Source organism: Erythrolamprus reginae, chromosome 4 (assembly GCF_031021105.1).
Source record: "Erythrolamprus reginae isolate rEryReg1 chromosome 4, rEryReg1.hap1, whole genome shotgun sequence".
Lineage (NCBI taxonomy): Eukaryota > Metazoa > Chordata > Lepidosauria > Squamata > Dipsadidae > Erythrolamprus > Erythrolamprus reginae.
The window spans coordinates 89,832,020-89,853,972 of NC_091953.1; positions in this window are offsets into that span (position 1 = coordinate 89,832,020).

The following is a 21,953-nucleotide window of genomic DNA, read 5'->3' on the forward strand; positions in this document are numbered from 1 at the left end:
CCGGCTGGAGAGGTAGGAGGAGAACCACTGAAGAACAGTGCCTCCCACTCCCAACCCCTCCAGCCAGCGCAGAAGGATACCATGGTCGATGCAGCAGTGTGAGCAGTAATGGGCATGCCTCAGTAGGTCCGCGTAACTTCTCTGCTTTGTAAGTTGCACTGCTTTGTTTCTAGATGTAATTCAGGGAGCTGAGTGTTACTTATTAATCACTACATGCTATATGGCTTGGTTGAGCCGCCCCGAGTCTGCGGAGAGGGGCGGCATATAAATCCAATAAATCTAATCATATAAATCCAATAAATCTTGTGTAAGGGACACCTCTCTCCAATAACATCTGCCCAGCCACTTCAATCTTGTAGGATTGGTAAGATCTAGATTCCTTAAATTAAACAATGTCATTTATCCTGACCCTGGAAGTTTACCTTCTTTTTAGCAGTGCCTGGAATGAGCTGTGAACATCTGATTCTTCATCTAAGCCTTTGGGGCATGGAAGTGAAATCCCTCACTTTCTGGTACTTGGAATCATTTATCTTTACCTTTTATTTTTTATTGATTTTATTGTAATTGATTTGATTTTATGAGGTACCCAAAGTCACTGAAAGTTGGGAAGCATATGAGTTTAATGAAAATTTACCTCATATAAGGGTAATAGAAGTATATGGATTCTGCTGAAGAAGAAATTATTTTCCCTTATAACCTACTTGTACAGGGTGCGTTCCAAAAGTAATGCAATTATTTTTTAAAAAGTAATTTATTGAACAGATTTTCACAAACACTTAAAATTCTTCAGAGTACTGTCCTTAGGCCTCTACACATTTTTTCCAGTGACTCTTGCCATGACCGGTACATGTCCTGGAAGGTGTCTTTGGGGACCTCTTGCAAGGTCTTCGTCGCAGCTGATTGGATCTTTTCTATGGATGAAAAGCACGCCTTGCCACAATGTGCTACAAGTCTGTGAGTTCCTGGCTTAACACCAGGTGCCAGGGCTGCCCCCCCCCCATAGTCCTGATGTCACCCCAGTAGACTTCTTTTTGTTCCCAGCCCTGAAAGGAACCCGTTTTTCGTCCATAGAAGATAAATAATCAGCCGTGACAAAAAGACCTTGCATGTACTGGTCATGGCAGAGTCGCTTGAAAAATGTGTAGAGGCCCAAGGACAGTACTTTGAAGAATTTTAAGTGTTTGTGCAAATCTGTTCAATAAATTACTTTAAAAAAACAATTGTATTACTTTTGGAATGCACCCTGCATGTTTTCTGAAGCCACATAGTAGGTTAAACATTTTTTTAATGTCAGAATGAATTTGAATATCCTAGAATAGTACATTTAGTATTTTTCTTTTATATACTCTATTGATCATTGTTCATGGATGCATAAATCCTGCAATTATGATATGACAATAAAGTACCTATTTTCAAATAACAAATGATAATAGAATTCAGTTGTTAAAGCTGAAAAATGAAAAATATTGGGCCATTAAATCTTTCACAAATCCGATGTAAAAGAAATTTCATTTCTTTATGTTGTCTGAGACTTAGCTTATCTGTCATTAATTTTAGTTTGGAAAATCTCTCCTATTCTTCAGGGCAGAAAATGAATACTTTACAATTTCAGTTCAGAAAGCCTAACATTGAATAATGGGCACGAGGAACTTATTAATCACATCCAGTTCTTACTGAGCAACAATAGCAATCCCAGCCAGCACTACTAAGAGTAAAGCACATGTTGTTGTTCATTAATATATAGAGAATCACATATTTTTCACTTGATTTACAGTTATTAGTTTTCAAATTGGACATATTTTGGATAACTTTGTATAAAGATATTAAAGATTGCACAGAGTGAAGCGAAGACAAGAGAGAAGTTGCACTGTGTTCATAGTTCAGCCAAACCCCAAATAGATGATTTATTGAGGTTCTTCAAATAGTCAACCTAAGCATTCTAGTCTGTGTATGTACCTTTGTGTATGTGCACATATATTGTAAAAAACCAAGATATATAAGAGTGTAATTTGCTTCATGTAGAAGCAGTTTATCAATAAATTGTTACTATAGAACATACATAAAAACGAGTGGTAAAAATATCCATGTATTGGATGGAAAAGGTTATTGGAACTAAATACTTTAATTGAATCCAATGCCCTGGAAAAAAGTCATTTCTCGTTCTTTGACAATATTAACTCTTTTTCTGTAGTGAGATAGCCCTTAGCTGGTTTAGTCCTTCCCTGCCACTCAGTACTGATACAGTAGAAACCACAAAGACCCCAAAGCCTCTTAATTTTACTTGAATATAAAATGTGGGATGACCCAGTGACAGTGATGTGTAAAATACTTTTGAATGTTCTCCAGTTTTATGTCAGCTTGAATCTGCCAAGCTAAGCAATTAAATGCATCAATTTTGTCAAATCAGCATTAGAAGAAAAATACATGTTTAACAATGACTGCAGACTGGTGATAAGGCAACGAATTATAATTATTTCTCTCCACAGAAGAGAAAACCTTATTTTGTGTAAAAATATCCATCTATGAGGGAGATATTTATCTGTCTATCTGTCTGTCTGTCCGTCCGTCCATCCATCTACCTACCTACCTACCTACGGAGAAGGGGAGAGAGATGAGAGAGAAAGAGAAATAGAATGAAAGAGAGTTGAGATAGAGAGGGAGGGAGAGACATGCCTTTACTGGAGATATACAGTAGGTGCTACTATCAATTTGTGTGAATTTTATCCTTTTTCCATTGCTATTTCCTGTTGACGATATGACAATATGTTCCACTCTTCAGTCACTCAATCATTATTAATCCTACTGGTAAATGCTTTTGAGATATAGCTTCTTGTAGCAATTCATCAGTAATTCTGTCAATTGTGCATATTTTTCTAATAATAATTAGATATAAATTCTATTATTTGTTACTGGGACAAACAGTATTTTTTAGCCTATATAAAATCCTTTTTGTGTTTTAATCCTTTAATCTCACATATAAAGATATATTTTCAAGATTGAACATCTAATATCCAAGAGAGAAAACAAGACATAATTATTCATTTTGGACTTATATAGAATGCCTATAATGTAATAGCACGTAATGTAAAATATTTATTTTGACCATAATGAATGGGAAAAGTGGTTAAGTTACATTAAAGGAAAATATTACTGGGGGTTTTCATATATTTCTGTCTCAAATTATACACTATTCATAAAAGCTATTTTGTACTAAGAATTCATAAGAGTAGAACAAAAGATATCAATCTACAGAAAGCATTCAGAGCTAAACGTAGACTGTCTGCAGTCAACCTCACCCCATTCTTAAGAGGTCTGTAAGGGGCATGCATAAGTGCACCCTCATGCCTACCGTTCCTCTCCTACAGTTCTATTGTCCAAATGTTACTTATATCTACTTGCTTTTGTTTATGTTTATATCATACCAATAATAATAATAATAATAATAATAATAATAATAATAATAATAACAATAACAACAACAACAACAACAACAACAACAACAACAACACTGATGGGTACTCCTTGTTGTGGAAGTGGGACTTGCGTGCTTCAATGAACCTGGGAGCTGTGCCAGTGGTAGTGTAAATTACTGCTAGGTCTAACCTTGCCGGAGTGGTCAAAGCAGAGGAGCCAGACTAAATGTACCTAACCCATTTAAACTAATGGAGAGACAAAACAAAAAGAAGTCCATACTGGTTTGGTCGTTGCCCAGGATATAAAGGACCACGGTGGCTGCTGTGGAACCTGGGCAGCCATCGACAAATGAGCTACAGGAACAAAACAGACAAAGCTTACAAATCAAAAAGCGGCAGAAAATCTCAATGTCAGAGAATCGCACAATCAGTCGGACCTCTATACCTGGAAAAATACTGGAGAAAATAATCAAAAAACAACTTTGCCACTACCTAGAAACAAACAAGATAATATCCAACAGCCAACATTTGTCAGAAACAAATCATGTCAAACCAATCTCATATCATTTTTCAACACCATAACCAAATCAGTAGCCCAACGCAATGTAGTTGACCTCATATACTTGGACTTCAGCAAAGCTTTTGATAAAGTAAATCACAATCTCCTAATCCACAAATTAGAAAAAAATGGGGTAGACTACAACACATGCAGATGGATAAACAGTTGGATGACCAACCGCACCCAAGAATTGTCCTCAATGGCTCCAAATCCACATGGAAGAAGGTAGGCAGTGGGGTACCACCGGGTTCTGTCCTGGGCCCTGTGCTCTTCAACATTTTCATCAATGACCTAGATGAGGGAATAGAGGGGGAACTAGTCAAATTTCCAGACCTGGGCAAAGGGTGGTCCGCGGGCTGCATCCGGTTCACCCACTGTCTGTGACCAGCCCGCCAACTATCTGGCCGCACAGGCAACAACCAAATGCCCTGCAGGGTTTTCCACCCCCACGCAGTGGAGCCAGCGCCATTTCTCACCGCCCAACAGCTGATCTGCCTCAGGGCAAACTTTTGCACCCTGCCATGTGCCCGGGGGAGGGGGGGAGAAAATAAGCACTCTGCCGTGAATTTTAAAGAGAAAGACAGAGGGAGAGTGATGCAAGAGTTCTGGTTTGGGCAGTGCCGCAGGAGTGTGTGTGTGTGTTTATCCTGTGGGGGGAAAGGGGCAGTTGCTCCTGTTGCTCAGTGACAGCACTGCCCGAGCCTTGGCCTCCCTCAGCCTTTCTTTTTAAAGCTCGCGCTCAGCCTCCCCCCCAGAGGCACATGGCTCTTACCTGTCACTGCAGCTGCATCCCTCACCCGAAATTAAGGTCAGAGAAATGAGAGCAAAAAGGGAGGAGAAACAAATGAGAGAGAGAGGGGAGAGAGAGGGAGAAATACACAGAAATGAGAGAGACCTGGAGGGAAAGAATGAGAGGGAAAAGAGGGAAAAGAGAGAGAGAAAGAAAAGGGAAATAGAGGGAGGGAAAGAGAAGTGAAGAGGAAGGAAGGAGGGAGGGAGGAAAGGAAGGAAGGAAGGAAGGAAGGAGAAATGGACAGAATAAGGAGGGAAGGAAGGAGGAAGAATGAAATGAATGGAGAGACAGAGGAAAGAAGGACTTTTTTGGGGGGGATTTTTTTAATTTTCTCTCAACATACTTTCAAACAATACAGTGTGTCATCTAATTTTCCATGAATAAAATGCAGTATTTTGTTAGTAACTAATATCAATCATCAAAAAGAGTTGCAAAAGTTTTTTTTTCTAATTTTGTCATCCAGTTACATTTTCTTTTAATTAAATTCTCTCCTTAATCTTTCTTCAAAAAGTACAACACCAATTATGTTTCTAACTTATTAACCGTTATGCCAAAGTGCTTCCTTCTTTCTTTATACATTTTTCTATAAACCAATAAAACCTTGTATAGCCAATCAGATGTTAACAAAACAACATTAAAACAAAACATAAACATATACGAATTTCAGACTTCTTTCCCCCTCTAAATAGCACATTTATCTAATCCCAAATTTAAACATTATTTCAACCCATCTAACATTTAGCCAATTAATACTTATCTACATTTCTTACTTAATTATTAATCTTAAATTTCAGTCAATCTCCCAAACAATTCTAAATTCAATTCCATGTATGCATTAATCCAAATCAGTATCACCTACTACCTATCTTATTATAATCAATACTTCTAACTTTATTAAAACAGATCAGCAATTCCTAAATTCATATATCTAAATATAAAAAATAATTAAAGTCTGGCCCTCTAAAACCATCCCAATTTCTCATGCGGCCCCATGGCAAAATTAATTGCCCGCCCCTGCCCTAGAGGATAGGCTCAAAATACAGAAAGCCCTAGATAGATTAATGCTGTGGGCCCAAACTAACAAAATTATGTTCAACATTGAGAAGAGTAAAGTCCTTCACCAAGGCAAAAAAAACCCCCCATAGACACGCATACAGTCTGGGAGGAACCCTACTTAGCAGTAGTGACTATGAATGGGATCTCGGAATCTTGGTGGATAATCAACTAAATATGAGCCAGCAATGTGCAGCAGCGGCTAAAAAGTCCAACACAATCTTAAAGTGTATCAACAGGGGGATACACGCTAAGACCCAGAGAGGTATTAATACCACTCTATAATGCCCTGGTCAGACCACATTTAAAGTACTGTATTCAGTTCTGGTCACCACACTTCAAAAGAGACATAGAAACTCTGGAGAAGATGCAGAAAAGAGCAACCAAAATGATTAGGGGACTAAAAGCCAAGACTTATGAAGAGAGATTGCTGGAACTGGACATGGATAGCCTAGAGAAAAGGAGGGCTGGGGGGCACAAGATAGCAGTCTACAGGTACTTGAGGGGTTGCCACAGAGAGGAGGGGGTCACACTGTTTTCCAAGGTACCAGAGGGCCAGATGAGGAACAACAGTTGGAAGCTGACCAAGGAGAGTTTCAACTTAGAAATAAGGAAGAACTTCCTGATGGTCAGAGCGATCCACCAGTGGAATGGCCTGCCAGCGGAGGTTGTGAACTCCCCAATGTTGGACATTTTCAAGAAGAGATTGGACTGTCATTTGTCTGGAGTGCTGTAGGATTTCCTGCCTAAGTAGGGGGTTGGACTTGATGACCTGCAAGGTCCCTTTCAACTCAAATAAATAAATAAGTAAGTAAGTAAGTTGCGGGGGACACTTTCATTTTTAAGTGAGCAAGGAATAAAAAGATTAGGTAGCAGAGGAAATGTAACTAAAGCAAAATAAATCTATTGATATATTGAGGAGGAAGGTACTTGTTTGATTGTTTGCTTTGCTTTGCTTTGCTTTGCTTTGCTTTGCTTTGCTTTGCTTTGCTTTGCTTTGCTTTGCTTTGCTTTGCTTTGCTTTGCTTTGCTTTGCTTTGCTTTGCTTTGCTTTGCTTTGCTTTGCTTTTCAGATGATGAGAAATAGTTAATAGAAATAAATCAATTTTATGTTTTGGTGACAAAAGGGTAGATTATTTAATTTACTTGGGTTTTGTTTTGATGAAAAAAGAACCAGACAGCTGAAGTGGTAGAGTATAGTAGAGAGAAGGCATTACTAAAGCAATAGATCTGGATAAACCTATTTTGAATTTTGGAACATCAACCATAACTTGTATTGTAACTTGTATTATATATATATGCAATATCACAGTCCAGTTACCTAGAAAATTAAATTTAATCAAAGCGTTACATTCTCTACTTACTGTTTCTTTATAACCATCTTGATTGTTAATACAAGACTCTGATTTATTGGTTAGCAACTCTTTAAAATGCAGATTATTTCTAAATTGATGAGCTGAAATACAAGTTACAGTTAAGTAGAGAAGCATTCAAGTATATTGGATAATAATTCCATTTACTATAGTGTATTGATTGTGTTTTTGGTATGTTTTACTTTTATTTGTTAATTGCTACAAGACAATTCAATGCAGCTACAACTCTTAATGAGCATGAAACAGCTGTAAAAAGGCAAGGCTTAATAAAAGCTTACAATGTTGCATATCTGTAAATTATTTAATATGAGTGAACAAGCCTCCAACAGAAACATAATTCTTTGACTGGGCCCTTAATTGCTTTGCAGTCCTTATTGGCTTTATCCTGGGCATATTATCTAGAAATTAATGGTTGTACTCTATTACCATGCCCTAAATTCTGATTTTTATCTCTTTAATAGAGATAGGGAAAAATTCTATTGAATCTACCTAGTGTCCTCCGTTTTGAATTGACATTCAAGCTGAAACCCATTCAGTGTAATTCTTAAAACTTATGAGAATTATATTTGATAATTTGTTTATTTTATGTTCATCTTCTCTAGAAGCAATTGTCAGCAACTTCGCTGATGATGTACTATTTAACACTACCGACAATGCTGCTACCCTTCAAAAATACCTTGACTATGTGACAGAATGGTCAAACAATTGGCAATTTCAAATCTCAACCAACAAATACTCTGTCTTACACATTTGGCAAAAAGAATCAGAACACAAAATACAAACTTGGAGGACACAACCTTGGAGATGGCCCTCACTCTTTAAGGAGCTTGGAGTACTCAAGTACTTTGATCACTTCTAATGATCTAAGTGCCAGAACCCACTGTAACTATAGACAAATACAATAAAAACAATATATTTAATGTTACACATCTTGACCACAATGAGATTAGTTTTTGCCCCAAAATGGAAAAATAAAGACATCCCCATAGAAAAAGAAATCTTATGTAAAATATTATCATGTGCAGAGATGGATAGATTAATGTTAGAGTTTAAAGATAAATCTGATACAGAGTATTTCGAAACCCGGGACACATTTTACATTTTGGGGTGGGGAGGAAAGCCAATATTATGTGTTAGCGGAAATGTTGGAAAGAGTTAGAAATTTAATTAAAACCTGGTTCTATATTTTAAGAAAAATAATGGAAAAAGGAGTGAATGACTAAACGTAAATATGTAAACTGGATAATCCGTCAGGTATCCACTTTTATGTTTTATGGTCTTTGTTTTATAATAATAATAATAATTAATAATAATAATTTATTAGATTTGTATGCCGCCCCTCTCCGAAGACTCGGGGCGGTTCACAACAATGATAAAAACAATATTATAATGGCACAAATCTAATATTAAAAAACTAAAAACCCTATCATAATTAAAAACCAAACAGCACATACATACCAAACATAAATTATAATAAGCCTGGGGGAAAGATGTCTCAAATCTCCCATGCCTGGCGGTCTTTGTTTATGGTCTTTGTTTAAAAAGAAATTAATTTTGCAAACATTAAATATCTCCCACCACATTATTTGGTAAACATAATCCAAATTATACCATCACTAGCTTAACAAAAAGGCAACAAATGGGCAATGTTATTAATGACTTGTTTTCCTCTGGGGGGAAAAATCTGTCAGATGTACAGAATTTTGTCTCTAGGCTAGGATTCTATTCATATATTTCTAGCAGTAATGTAATTCTGATATGAAGCCGTTTTTTCCCATGAAAGAAATACATTTGATAACAATGAAGATAACATCATAATGGATTTTAGTCATTAGGCGGTGATGGACTTAATGGTGTTTGAACTTATTTCTTTTATAGTTATTAGTTTTATCTAACTTCTAAACTATTGATACCCTGTAAATCTCCTGTTATTAATCTTATGCATATTTATATATGGCATTCTGCATTGAGTACATTTGATACTAGCATCTGCTGTTGGTTAAAATATGCATAAGATCACACACACACACACACACACACACACACACACACACACACACACACACACATATATATATATATATATATATATATATATATATATATATATATATATATTTGTTTTCGTAGATTTTCACAGGCACAGCTGTGAAGGACTGGGCATATTCGGGTTTCTTCCCAGGTAAGTTTCAGAGATTTCTGGCGATGTTTCAACAAGGTCCTCTCTCTCTCTTTCTCTCTCTCTCTCTCCCTGCCTCCCTCTCTCTCTCTCTGACATAGAGATTATGAAGTACTGCAGAATATGTGACTTGAACATTCCATCAGAAAAATGGGATACACTGGTAGGATTTTGAAAATCAAAGAATACTGGATACTTTTATGACTGTCACAACAATTTTCTCTTCAGCATTAGCTCTTTGTTTTCTTTCAGACAACTAGGTATTAAAATAGTCTCCAGAAATAGCCAATGAACTGTTTGGTCCCGCCTATTGATTTTATGCTGTGTTTTGACATTACAAAATTTCAGTAACAGAAGCCTTCACATTTTATTGCAGTTCCACACAATGCTCCTTCTGCCTGGAGACTGAATTTACATTTGATGCTATTTCTTCCTGCCAGGTACAGTGGCAGAATCTGAATAAAGCAGGCTTTTTTGATAAGCATGAGAACTCATTTAGGGACCCGGGTGACAATTCTCATTCAGATAGTCTCATAAAGACCAAATTTACATGCCAGCCATAGCAGGCTATTAAAAAAAGAGATAGAAATAATAATATTGAAGAAGCTCAATAGAATATTAATGTTGCCCCAGTATGTGCTCCATTATGTTACATGAAAACTCTGTAGGTTTACAAATTTATGGAAAGGCTCCAGGCTGTTATGTTTTGATCTCACCGTTGGCTTCAGTCCCTAACTCGATGGCACTATTTCAAATTCACCATGGCATAACAAGGGAGAAAAAAAATATTATGAGAAAAAGACTCTCATAATAGTCCAACAAAAGAATTGCATTAAAATGTGCCAGTTCAAGTTATATTCCAGGGTATATTCATATGTAATGTCTGTATGAATGGATGGTGTCATGTTCTCTCTGATCCTAGTCATGAAGACAAGTTGCATTTTGATGAGAAGAAGAAAAAATAGGTAAATGTCTATAATTTCAGTGTGTGGATTCCTGCATTACAGTATGCTAACCAGAATAAAATCACCATAACAAAAAATGTTTAAATAAAACACAACACAAAGCGTGAATCCAGTCTGAATAATAATAAAAAACAAATAAAACCCCCAAACCTCACAATTTCTAATAACAACTATTAGAGGGATCTAGGTGAACCAATAGTCAAATAGAAAATTGTCCATAGGATTTAAACTGAAGCTACTCTAGGGTTGCATTGGGGTGAACATAGTGAATTGAATCATTTTTAATCAACATTGCTTTTACTTAAAAACCCGAGTCCTCAAACTATGGTCTGCGGGCTGCATACGGACCACCAAAGCCATTAATTCAGCCCACACATAACCCCAAATCTGCTCCACCCACAGCACCCTGCCCACCCTTTGTCTGAGTGCAGGACTTACCTTCGTGAGCTCTATGGACTCAATTTTGGTCTGCACAGACATTCTGGAGGTAGATGTATGTGTGAAAAATGTGGCACACAGACGCCAGAGGACAAAAAATGGGTGAAAACAGTTCATTTCTGCCTGTTCTTTGCCTGCAGAATCCTGCTAGATGCAGTATGTGTGAAAAATGGGGCACACAGAAAACCCATGAGAGGGCAAAAATAGTCTGTTTTTCACCTCCCCTGCCTCGAGAAGAGAGAGAGAGAGAGATGGGAGGAGAGATAGAAAGAGAGAGAGAGAGAGAGAGGCAGAGACTGAGAGAAAGAGAGAGAAAAGAGAAAGAGAGGGAGAGATAGAAAGGAAGAGAGACAGAAAGAGAGAGAGAGAGAAAATATATATATATATATATATATATATATATATATATATATATATATATATATATATATATATATATATATATATATATATATGCACACTCCCACCACCACCCCGCACAGATCACCTCAGTAGCCAAAACTCTCATCACCAGAACCAAACACCTAGCTGAGAACTTAAAAACAGAATTGAACAAACTCAAAGATGTATTAATTTCTAATGGGTTCGAAAGAAAAGCAATTACAAACCTAATCAAAAAAGAGACATCCCCCCAAAATCAAGACGAAGAACAGGATAATGGCACCACCCTCCTCTCTTACATCAAAGGCACTACAGACAAAATTAGTAAAATTCTACACAAACATAATATCAAACCCTCATTTGTCACTAACCAAAAAATATCAAACATCTTAAGAAACCCAAAAGATAAAATCCAACTCGAAAACCAAGGAATCTATGAAATCCCTTGCAAAACATGTGCAGCCACATACATTGGACAAACTAATCGAAGAGTGAGCGCACGCATTGCAGAACATAAGAATGCAGTCAAAAAAGAAGAAAAAACTTCCTCCTTTGTCCAGCACATTAAAAAAACAGGGCACGAAATTGACTTTGGAAAAACTAAATTACTTTCCAAAACAGAAAATGTATACAGAAGAATAATTATGGAAGCCATAGAGATAGAAAGGCATCCCCTCAGCATGTACAGACAAGATGACACGTCCCGCCTGCCAGAGATTTGGAAACCAGCCTTAAACAAAAAACATTTCATAATAATCACCATGTCAATCCTTCAACTATATGTGTGTGTGTGTGTGTGTGTGTGTGTGTGTGTGTGTGTTGGTCTTGGTATATTCGGGTTTCTTCCTGTGTAGGATTTGGAAATTTCTGGCGTCCCACTCATCATCTTCAGACTGGTGTTTCTGTTCTTGTTCTAGAAGAAGAAAAACCTCCTCACTTTTCCAACACTTCAAAGCTACAGGACATGAAATTGATTTTGACAGTACCAAATTAATTTCCAAAACAGAACACTACAGCAAAAGAATAATCATGGAAGCCATCGAGATAGAAAAATATCCCCAAAATATGAATAAGCGGGATGATACCTCCCGCCTACCAGACATCTGGAAACCAGCCCTCAAATGTATCCCAGCCATAGAAACTGAAACCAGACTCAGAACACTCATTGCAAAACAATCAAGTAGCCTGCACGCTTAATCTACAACCATTAACTAATCAGCATACCTCAGTTACATCAACGACCCCAGGTGCTACCCGACTGACTCACCAGGAAGTTTCTACACAGCAGGCAATTGCTGAGCCATCAAACCACACCCAGCCACCAGTATTTATAGAAGGAAGGCAGCTCAGGTCTCGCTATGTTCGCCCGAGAACAAGGAGAGAAACACCAGCCTGAAGATGATGAGTGGGACCTCGTCGAAACGTCGCCAGAAATTTCCAAATCCTACACGGGAAGAAACCCGAATATACCAAGACCATCATATATATATATATATATATATTTGTTTTCGTAGGTTTTCACGGGTATATGTATGTAGATTGTTCTGACTTCGGGTTTTGCCCCGTGTAATATTTTGAGTGTCTATGCGACGTTTCGGTGAAATCACATTCACCATCATCAGGCTGAAGTTTTAAGCTTCGTGCTGTTGTAAATATGGAATGTTTGCAACTGCCATTTCTTCTTTATATATAGTGTTAGGGGTGGAGATTTGGTTTGAATGTAGCAAATAGATTGGGTGACTATGTTTTAGTGATTTGATTGGTTGGTGGAATCACAATTACTTGAAGGATTGACATGGTGATTATTATGAAATGTTTTTTTGTTTAAGGCTGGTTTCCAAATCTCTGGTAGGCGGGACGTATCATCTCTTTTATTCATGCAGAGGGGGTGTTTCTCAATCTCTATAGCTTCCATAGTAATTATTCTATATAAATTTTCTGTTTTGGAAAGTAATTTAGTTTTTTCAAAGTCAATTTCGTGCCCTGTTTTTTTAATGTGCTGGACAAGGGAGGAAGTCTTTTCTTCTTTTTTAACTGCATTCTTATGTTCTGCAATGCGTGTGCTCACTCTTCGATTGGTTTGTCCAATGTATGTGGCTGCACATGTTTTGCAAGGGATTTCATAGATTCCTTGGTGTTCTAGTTGGATTTTATCTTTTGGGTTCCTTAGGATGTTTGATATTTTTTGGTTCGTGACAAATGAAGTTTTGATATTATGTTTGTGCAGAATTTTACTAATTTTGTCTGTAGTGCCCTTGATGTAAGGGAGGAGGGTGGTACCATTATCCTGTTCTTGGTCTTGATTTTTTGGGGGGTGTCTCTTTTTTTATTAGGTTTGTGATTGTTTTCCTTTCGAATCCATTAGAAATTAATACATCTTTGAGTTTGTTCAATTCAGTTTTTAAGTGCTCATAGTCAGCTAGGCGTTTGGTTCTGGTGATGAGAGTTTTGGCTACTGAGGTGATCTGTGCGGGGTGGTGGTGGGAGTGTGCATTTAAATAACGGTTGGTATGGGTTTTCTTTTGGTAGATGGTGTGTCCTAGGGTGCCATTGGGTTTTTTATAGATAAGTACATCCAGAAAGGGAAGTTGATCATTGGCTTCTGTTTCCATAGTAAATTGTATTTTGGGGTGTAGGCTATTGAGATGTGTGAGGAAATTGTCTAGTTTTTCCCTTCCATGTGGCCAAATTACAAAAGTATCATCAACATATCTCAGCCAAAGTTTAGGTTTGTGTTTAGATTGCTCTAATGCATTATTTTCAAAATATTCCATATAGAGGTTGGCGATGACAGGTGAGAGGGGCGATCCCATGGGGGCTCCCTCTATCTGTTTATATCTTTGTTCACTATAGATGAAGTATGTATTAGTCAGACAGTGGTTGGTTAGATCTAAGATATATTTGGGGGGCTTATGTTTGTTTTGGATAGCTGTTAAGGCTTCTTTAATAGGTATTTGAGTGAAGAGGGATACGTCATCAAAACTCACAAGTAGGTCACCAGGTTGCAGGTTTTGTTTTTTAATTATTTGTATAAAGTGGAATGAATTTTGTACATATGAGGTGATAGTTTCTGTATAGGGTTGAAGATATCTGGCTAAAAATTTGGCAAGATTTTGTAGAGGGGAGCCTATGGAGCTGACTATTGGCCTGAGAGGTATTCCTTCTTTGTGTATTTTTGGAAGGCCATAGAGTTTTGGACATATGGAAGATTTTTCTCGGGGAATGATTCTTTGTTGGATTTCTTCACTGATGGGAGAGGCTTTTATTTTGGATTTGGTGGTTTTTTCCAGGTAGGTGGTAGGATCTGTGTTTAGAGGTTTGTAGGCAGGGTTTTGTAGTAGGATGGAAATTTTTTCTTTGTAGTCTGATGTGTTCATCACTACTGTGGAGTTTCCTTTATCAGCTGGGAGGATGATTATATCGTTGTCTTTCTTCAAATTGATAAGTGCATCTCGTTCCTCCTTTTGTATGTTGCTTCTAGGTGGTTTGCTGGAACAGAGAATATAGGTGACTTCAAGTCTGATTTTGTTGGCTTCATCTGGGTTGATTTTATTTAGGGTGGTTTCAACTCCACATATGATGTTTTCAGTTGGAATGCGTTTGGGGGCTATTGCAAAATTGAATCCTTTTGAAAGAACATCAGTTTCTGCAGTAGTGAGGGTCCTGTCTGATATGTTATGTACTGTTTTTGTCATAAGTTGTTGTGGAGGGCTGGGTTTCTGCTGTTTTTCTAGTTTGTGGAGTTTTTTGTTATGTGTGTCTGTCTTGTATTGGGTTTCTCTTTCAGCTCTCCAGATTGATATTTGTTTGAATTTATCCCAGAGTATAGGGTGCAATTTGTTGCTGAGTTTAAGGTGAAGAGAGAATAGACTTTTGTTGATTTCATCAAGTATGAATCTTTTCTTGTGGAGTTCATTTCTAATTAGGGCTAATTCAGTTCTTTTTAGGATCCTCTCAATGGCTGGGGTTTTGGGGTGGAATTTTAGTTGGAAGTATTTGGGAATTATTCTTTTGTCCCTGCAGTTGCGTAGGAATGTGAGATCACATAAGATGGAGGCTTTTCTGACTTCAAGTTTTTCATAGGTCTTAGTCAGTAGGAAAGTATCCTCCCCGTAGAGGTAAGATATTTGTTTTCGTAGGTTTTCACGGGTATATGTATGTAGATTGTTCTGACTTCGGGTTTTGCCCCGTGTAGTATTTTGAGTGTCTATGCGACGTTTCGGTGAAATCACATTCACCATCATCAGGCTGAAGTTTTAAGCTTCGTGCTGTTGTAAATATGGAATGTTTGCAACTGCCATTTCTTCTTTATATATAGTGTTAGGGGTGGAGATTTGGTTTGAATGTAGCAAATAGATTGGGTGACTATGTTTTAGTGATTTGATTGGTTGGTGGAATCACAATTACTTGAAGGATTGACATGGTGATTATTATAAATGTTTTTTTGTTTAAGGCTGGTTTCCAAATCTCTGGTAGGCGGGACGTATCATCTCTTTTATTCATGCAGAGGGGGTGTTTCTCAATCTCTATAGCTTCCATAGTAATTCTTCTATATAAATTTTCTGTTTTGGAAAGTAATTTAGTTTTTTCAAAGTCAATTTCGTGCCCTGTTTTTTTAATGTGCTGGACAAGGGAGGAAGTCTTTTCTTCTTTTTTAACTGCATTCTTATGTTCTGCAATGCGTGTGCTCACTCTTCGATTGGTTTGTCCAATGTATGTGGCTGCACATGTTTTGCAAGGGATTTCATAGATTCCTTGGTGTTCTAGTTGGATTTTATCTTTTGTCATGAACCAAAAAATATCAAACATCCTAAGGAACCCAAAAGATAAAATCCAACTAGAACACCAAGGATTCCAGGATGAACCAAAAATCAAAGATTTCCAGGATGATGGGAATATCATAAAACAAAACTCAGAAAGTGTGCAATTGGCACATCAGATGAATTTGTGTGAAGATCTTCCTAAACACAAGTAATACTTGCCCATCAATCGGAATCCAGGAGGACTTCCTTCACAATTTGTGCATCTTGCTATAAAAAGAAGAGTAGTTCTATTCAGAATCAATGAAGGAAAATCATCAATATCAAATTACCATGTATCCATAGCCACTCTCTTTCTTTAGGGACTGAGACCACAAAATTGTTGGGCAATGTAGCATGGCAATATGTACTTTCATTATCGCACCACAGTCCTGACTCCATGTTGATGAATAACTTAACCAGTTATTTCATGTAGAGGTTTAAAAGGAGATGTTGAGCCTTGAAGTGCTCAGAAGATTGTTGAGCCTTGAAGTGCTCAGTAAACCAGGATTTTCAAATCAAACCTCTCTCTCTAGTGCTTAACAACAACTAGAATGAGCCAGGAGGATCAGGATATCAAAGAACAGAATCACTGCAATTCTGGGCATCTCAGAAAGATATCTTGATTGGGCATGCCTATTACCGCTAACAAAAACAATTGCACGTCACTATTCTAGACAGGGATGGTCCAATCAACATCAATTGAATCCACAACTGCAATCAATGTTGTCTCCATACCATGCTTGAATTTGAAATCCAAAGAAAACAAGGCTGAATGGATATCCTGTGGTGATGTCACTGTGTAGAGAAGTGAGGGAACAAGGTGCTGCTCTTGAAGCTTATATTTCCTCATCAGGGGACATGACATGACACGCTTGCACTCAGAGGGACCAACCAGAGGAGAGGAGAAGGTCTGAAGACCTCAAGGCAACCCACAATTGCCTTAAAGGGATAGCAGAAACCCCTCAACTTTGATGGGGAAAAACCAGCTATTCTGGCTGGCCTTAGTAGTGATAGCCATATGGAAGGAAGAGGAAGAGTGTGACCTAAGCTTAATCAGAGAAGGAAATAGTTATCTGAAAAAGAGGTGAACAGGATTAAAACTAAAAACTGACAGAAGCAGTGATTGGGAAGAAAGAGTAGAAACAAAAACTACAGATCTGGAAGAGTCACAGTGATGATGATGGTGACAAAAAAAGAGAGATTGCTGGGAAAATTGAAAGAGCATGAGGTGGAAATAAATGACAAAAATCTAAAGGATTTAAAGAATCAAAATACTTGTTTTTCTTTTCTTGGGTTTTTTTTTTGCGGGCAGAGACATTAGGAATAATCAGAAATTGGGTGATGGTAAAATATGAAACAGTTTGAAAGGCAGCAGCCATTGTTAACTGGTTAGGAAGAAACATTTAAGAGATTGAGAAATGGAACAATGGCAGTGGATTTATTGTCTGTAAACTGAAAATATGATACTGAGACTCAAAAAATAAAATAAAAAGACTTTAACTTTAAGAGGAGAAGGGAGAAAATAAGTTACTTCTAAACTGAAGAGAAGGAAAAGATGAACTACTAAGTGGAAACTGGAGGAGTAAGACTGGCTGTGTATTTTGTAAAACTGTTTATTGATCAGATTGATATTTATTGGAATAACTCTTTAATTAACTATAACTATACTACTATTGTATTGATTATAGATATAGAAATAGATTGATGAGTATTTATTATGATTGGTAGAAATATCTAATTAATTATTTATATTTATATTATAGTAACTATATTATTATTGCATATATAATATTATACAGACCATACATATATAAATAGAAATTGTTTGCAATTTAATTGAAGAACGGCTTCTTAATCAAAATAATACTCTGTGATACAGATATTTGAATGGCTAATATGAAGTCTTTAAGAAAACTAGTATAGAAAAATGTAAGATTATTGTACACAACAATGTAAAAGAAGAAATAAGAACTATAGGAAAAAAAGAAAGAGAGGCTGAATGAGAATTATCTTTAGGATGAGTAAATATTGACGACACTGCAAATACCATATTTTTTTTTATATAAGATGCTCAGGAATATAAGACACACCTAGTTTTGGGGTGAAGGAAAATAAGAAAAACAATTCTGTCTCTGCCTCCAATCCCCCACCACAACATTCGCTGTATAAGACACATTGAAATTTTCACCTACTTTTGGGGGGAGCGTGAGGAGTGTGTCTTATACTTGGAAAAATGTGGTATGTTTTATTCAGCAATTTTATATTTTGCTGGAAAAGAAAAATCACAGAAGAAAGTTTGTATTATTTAAGCCTCCTATATGTAAAAGTAATTGCTTTTTCCCCCTATACCAGATTGATACTGCATTTTGTTTAAAAATCTTGTGCTTCTTTGTGGCTACCCTCACTCAACATTTAATTGGTCTGCAAACCAACAAATACCAAAGGGAAGAAAAAAGTTCACTAAAAAATAAAATAATGACAGCCAAGCAGGTTTAATTAAAACAAATTCCCTTCTGTGGGAGAAACACAGAGTTTGCGGAACGATGTAGTTATGAATTAGAAACATTTCTAGTCAAAAGAAGAAGAAATCCAGCAGAACAAATTAGTCTTCTGCATATTCCATGCAGGCAATCTGCATAAGAATGGCTTTGCTAAATCATACTGAAATGAATTGTTTTACAACTTGGATTAAAAATAAAATAGAAAAAAGCAATTTGGTTCATTCCTGATAGTTTTCTAACTGTCTACCAAATGAGCTATCATGGAGCTCCATAAGGCAATTCATTGTTTTTGAGAAACAGAGGTGTTTTTCATTCAAACAGAGGATAATCAGTTTTGAAAGCTGAATATCCAGTCTTTACATGGATAGCCTCTTTTCTTTCCCTTAAGAGGGCCTATATTATGTGTTACTGTATCAGTTCCAAACATCCCTATGAATTTACTGATATAAATAGCTTGTGTCCATATTCATAGCTTTTATGCACATTGGCTGTACTTAATGCCATGGAAGCTTGATACCTAAATGAAGAAAAATAAATACTTCTTCCTAAATCCTTTATGACTGGTGCAGAGAAGTCGATCATTGCAATAAATGAAAAACAGAGATGAAGATTTAAATGTTATTATGGGAAATAGCAATAATTTACCGCTAGCTTTTCCCTAATGCTAGGCTCTTTGTAGAATTTGGCACAATAATTCTAATACCCTGAGTTAATTAAAGTTAGGTTAAAGTACTGTGTTGAAAAAGAACATGTAGTCTAATATTGCCGACTTTCATGGTCTGTTTTATTCTTGTTTTCTACATTCACTTTTACCACTTATGCATAGGACTGAAGTTCATATGTATCCATTAGGCATGTACAAACCATTTTGAGGAATGGGGTTAGATTACAAACCATTTTGAGGAATGGGGTTAGATTAATGGGGTTAATGGGGTTAGATTAGATTAGATCATTCAAGAATAGATTTCAAAAATGGAATGGTATGCAAACATTTATTATTCACATTTAAACCTAAGCTTACCTAATTTTGAACTATTATAAATTTAGCTGTCCTTCAAAAGTTACAATCACATGTTATACACATGATGTATATGTATTTCTAAAGTCTCTGAGATTGTGACCAATAACAAAGATCTTAATTTACACAGTGTAGAATTTTGTTTGGAAGATAAAATCAGTCCATTGGTATTGTGGTTGGCTCTGGGCCAGCTCCTGCAGTGGGGGATTTGGATGCTGGTTTAGAGGAATTCTTGGGTTATCAGAGACCTGTATTATTGCCAGCAGAATCAGACAGTGAAGTTGACTCACAATTAGAGACAGACAGTGGGAGAGATGAATCAGACGGGGAGATGGGTGCAGCCAGCCCACCAGTCAGTGCTCCAATTAGTGAGTCATCAGAATCAGAGGAGGACCCACTTGTGGATGCCCGTGTGTGCAGGCTTATGGCAAGAAGGGAACAGTTAAACAGGTGTTGCAGAAGATAAGTGAGCACACCTGTTGAAGGGGTAATTATGTTAATGTGTTTGGTGATAAATTACGGGTGTTGGGAAGCATGGGCTGTGGGCATTTATCAGTTGGAGAAAGAGACATTTGAAAGAACATTGCTACAGCTCGTATTATTCAAGGACTTCTACTGACTTTTGGACGCTTCATACTTAAAGAATTCTTGAGTTTGGAGGCAATACCAGAGACTTTAGAGAAGCTTCAAAAAAGCTGAAACACAATGGATATAGAACAGAAAGAAAGTTGTAAAGCTTTTTTAAAACAATTTTACCTTTCTTTCCTCATTTTTCAATCTCTAGAGTTGAGTCTATGAAATTAGGACTAATTATACACACACACATCCCATCTGTCAGCTGCAGAAAAACAATACAGATTCATCTTGAGTTTTGTTTCAGCATTTGCCTTTCCTGAATCAGCTATGAATTGCCATAAGCCTTGGAATCAATGATCATATTACTAGTGCCACAATTATTCTAAGGTTTGGGAAATTGGGGGGAGGGAGGTTCCTTAGGCAAGTAAAGGGAATTTAGACATACAATGTAAAGAAGAAACATTTTATTCCAGTTCTTCTTCTCTACTTCTAATCTGTTTCTGATATATTCTTTTGGCATCATCAGATATGGAAATGAAAGCCAATTTTATTGATGAGACAATAATTTACCTTTTCCATTCAGACAATTGAACTGACAAGGCATATGAAAACTAGAGATGGAAAACTCTGAGCTTTTGGACCAAACATAAAACATATTGTTCTATTTCATCTAATTGTTGACAATTATTTGAAATCCTTACATCTTAACTTATTCTTTATGTGTTCCCATTGTCCTGGAGATAGAATGGTGATAGACTCTTAATTTCTCTTTCTTTCACTCTCTCTCTCTTTGATGGATCCAAGATGGTGCCGACAAAGGCTGCCTCAGTTAAATGCTTTCAAATGGTTTCTTTATTTTCTACTTTTCTCTGCAATTTTCTACGGATTTCATAATCAAGAGACCATCTGCTAAGAACAGCTTCTGTAATCTTACCCCCACCTGTCTTTACAGACACAGAGAAGATTCTATCACAGGACGAAGTTAATTCCACAGAACTATGGATCACCAAAAGCAAATGCAGATGGCAGAGACGAAGAGGATAAAAGGGCGGTAATTTTAAATATACTAAGGAATAAGGGAATTTTAAAAACTCTGTCCCCTTCAATCTTGGTGTTGTGGTTGGCTCTGGGCCAGCTCCTGCTCCAAGGACTGTCGATGTTGGTTTGGGAGAATCCTCAAGTTCTCAGAGACTGGTTTTACTGCCAACAGCTTCGGACAGTGAAGATTCTGTGTCAAGGGCAGACTCTGGGAGTGAAGCAGAATCAGATGGTCAGGTAGATACAGGCAGCCCATTAGCCAATGACCCCATTAGTGAGTCATCATCATCAGACTCAGAGGAAGATGGATTAATAGATGCTCGCAGGCGCAGGTTTATGATGAGAAGGGAACAACTGCGCAAGTATTATAGAAGATAAGGGAGAACACCTGTGGCTGGGGCAATTAGGCTAATGGGGCTGCTGATAAATTGCCAGCGTCACTGAGAGTGTGCATGGGAGATTATCCATTTAGAGAACGACGAGTGTTGTTTGATTTGGACTGTTCCAGGATTTACAAAGACTTTTTGGATATTTCACAGTTAAGTACATTTTGTGGACTCTTGAAGGGGGGTAGCTGTGACGCTTTCACAGCTGCCTTTATCTGCACCATGTTGTGTTTTTTTTCGCAGCATTCAAGGCTTGTGGTTTGTGGGAGAGCACTTTGGCTGTTTAAAGTGTGTGCTTACAATATTTTTGTTTCTTCCTTTAGTTTGGCTAATTTTGCTTCAAGTTGTGCCTCTTCATCTTTGATGGGTTTGAAAAAATTAAATCTGTGTAGGAGGAACTTCACTCGTTCTTTGTTTGTCTGCTGGATAGCTTGTGTGTCCTTCAGAAGATCCTCGTCTTGTAACGCCTGTTGAGTGT